The sequence below is a fragment of the Microtus ochrogaster genome, chromosome 8 (assembly GCF_000317375.1).
Source record: "Microtus ochrogaster isolate Prairie Vole_2 chromosome 8, MicOch1.0, whole genome shotgun sequence".
Classification (NCBI taxonomy): Eukaryota; Metazoa; Chordata; class Mammalia; order Rodentia; family Cricetidae; genus Microtus; species Microtus ochrogaster.
Window position 1 is genome coordinate 4,662,481 of NC_022015.1, and position 3,041 is coordinate 4,665,521.

The 3,041-nt window shown below is 45.1% G+C and overlaps 1 pseudogene; it reads left to right on the forward strand.

The window, feature by feature from the left end:
* Positions 1-925: 925 nt before the first annotated feature.
* LOC106143854 lies at positions 926-1,236 on the forward strand (annotated as a pseudogene).
* Positions 1,237-3,041: the final 1,805 nt, after the last annotated feature.

The following is a 3,041-nucleotide window of genomic DNA, read 5'->3' on the forward strand; positions in this document are numbered from 1 at the left end:
TATCTTGTCCCCGTCCTTTTCCTCTTTCTCCTGTGCTGCTCAGCATTTGTGGAGGGAACCATCTCTCCTGCCGGGTCCTCCAGTTTCAGCAATGTTCCACCTCACCTGAGGTCCAGAGGAAGGAAGCCAGCTGACCTTGGACCGAAGCCTCCGAAAACATCTCCAAGTAAGCCTTTCCTGCTCTAGGTTAGCCTTTCTCAAAGTCTAGTTTCCACAAGTCAGAGTCCTAAAGAGTTCCACTGGGGCCTAGCGGGTCAGGGAGTACAGTCTGAAAGAACATGGGTAACCCGTAATAGACTTACAGAGCTATTGACATGAAGATTCTAGAGTCACATACTTTCTGAGATAATTGTTGTGACTTAGAATTGTGCCTGGTAGCCACCGAATGACCATCTTGGTTATCAGGTCCCAGTGTCTCAATGCTTACATTCAGGCAACCGGCATTTAAAAATTATTTTTACATTTATTGTTTTTAGAGGGTAACTGGGCCACACTGTGTGTGTGTGTGTGTGTGTGTGTGTGTGTGTGTGTGTGTGAGTCAGAGGATAACTGGGGGAGTCCATTCTCTCCTTCTACCATGTAAGCTCTGGGGACACTCAAGAAAGGCCATAGAGTACATCTTTTAGGTGGAAAGTAAAGGTTATATAATAATATGTTTGTGGGGCTGGGGTTGATCAGTAGGTGAGTGCTTGCATGGTGTGCCTGAAGCCGTCCCGACACTGCCTAAGCTAGTTGTGGTAGCACACACTGTGACCCTTCGCTGGGGGCAGGGAATGGAGGCTTAAGGTCAAGGCTTTTGCAACTGTTGATTATCTTGACTAAAAACACGATGGACACACACCACACACACACACAAACACACAGACACACACACTCGGGTTGATTTTACTAAAAAGAAAGCAAAGAGGCTGTCGGGGTGCGCAGGCCTCAGGATGACTCGAACCGTGGAACCGCTGGCAAGGAAGATCTTTAAAGGAGTTTTAGCAGCTGAACTTGTGGGTGTCTTTGGAGCTTATTTTTTGTTTAAAAAGATAAATTCGAGCCAAGATTTCAGGCAAACAATGAGCAAAACATTCCCCTTCATCTTGGAAGTTTATTACAAATCCATTGAACAGTCTGGAATGTATGGAGTGAGAGAGAAAGATCAAGAAAAGTGGTTGGATAGCAAGAATTAAGGATTTGGTTGCTGTTCAGGATTTATCCTCAGAAGAAACCAACAGTATTGCTCAGGATTAAAATTCCACAATGGAGTTCGTAATATGTGAAGCAAACTATACATTATAATTCAGGTCTTATTCTTTGGTCTTGAAAAGCTGACTGACAATATGTTTATTGGACTATCAATAAATGTTTATGCTACTGAAAATAAAATATCTAATAAAACTCAAAAAAAAAAAAGAAAGCAAAGAGGAGGGAGGTGGAAGGGAGGGGAAAGGAAGAGATAGATCTTGGGGTCTTTTCTCCATATTTGCTATTTTTTAATTTTGAGAAGTCATTTTAAATTCTGTGCTGTCACTAGTTTAGTGGGCTGCATTCTCAAAGCCGGGTTCCTGTTTAGTGGGCTAGTAAGACAATCACTTCTCAAAGCATTTTGACTGCCTGCTTCTTACAGTCTACTTGAAGCCACGTATGGTGATGCATGCCTTTAATCCCTGCACTCCGAAGGCGGAGGCAGGAGGATTGAGCAATTTAAAGGGTAGCACAGTGACTTCCATGCCAGCCAGGGCTAGATTGCAGGACTCTGTCTCAAAAAAGAGTGGGGAGTGTAGTTCAAAAGGAGAGAATTGATCTTTTACTCCAGACTGTGGGCCCCTTTTCCCTCTCTGGTTAAAGTATGCTTTCTCGGGCGTCTAGAGAGCTTTCTCTTTCAGCCATCCTGCTGGAGTGGGGGCTTCCAGCTCTTGTCCTGAGTGTAATCCACCTAATTTCAGGCTGGAAAGAGAAGAGACTGGAAGGTTTCTGCTCAGTGGATGAATAAGTGTTCTATAAGAACAGCACAAGGACATGTAACCTCCTTCGAGGCCTCTCGGGCTCAGTTAAAGATGAACGCATGGGGCGAAGGCCCTCTATGAAACGCGTAACCGATCAACTCCCAGGAAGGAATCAAAGTCTCTTCGGTGACTAAAGCTAGAAATCGTGAGACACTCCAGTGGGGTGTTGCAAAATTGCTGAAGTTTCCTGGTCTTAAGAGGGCAGATGTCAGTTCAGAGTCACCCTGAGAATGTTACTTCATCTCCCCCAATCTGGAGGCTGCACAAGTCTTGCTCATAAAAGGCTAGGACAGCCCAGAGCAGCATTGTGTCCAAACTCTGGAGTCAAATGTGGAAGAGATGGGATTGTTCCGCAAGCAATGTATGGCCACTTATTCATTCTCCTAGACACAGGAAAAAGACAAATGGGATTTAAAAACAAAAGTGGGACTAATTTCCAGGCACGGACTGAGCCAAGAAAGAGGCCGGGGTCCTTCCCTTTACCCAGAGCACCCTTCAGCCTTGGCATTCCACGTCTTGAATCAGAGCCATTGTCTGGATCTCCTGCAAACACTGCCTCCATTGTGATTCCGCAGGGACACAGCTCCATAAGTACTGCTTTCTACACGCCCGGGGCTCCTTTGAATTTATCCCATTGAGTTGTGACTTGGGCGCTCAGCCAGCAGGGCCTCCAACCAGGGTGGTGCCTGGGGATTTGTGCTGATTTATTGCATAACCCTGCCAGGTAAATCACTTTGCCATCCCATGGGAAATGTCAAGTCAGGGGCAAAGTGTGGGTGCTCCCTGAGTGAATTCAAGGTTTGGGTAAGAAAACACGATTACCAAAACTTTCATCCTTATTTATGGTTGTCTTCATGGCTGCTTGATTGGACTCAGACTGCCTGGAAAGTTCTAGAAAAATTCTAAGTTCCACAAGTCAAATGTCCTAAAGAATTCTCATGGAGTCTAGGGGATGAGGTAGTTCAACTTGAACCAAATGAAGGTGACCCCCCCAAATGTCTCAGATTTCTAGAAATCCAAGTCCTAAGCTTTATTTCTGGGTATTCTAAA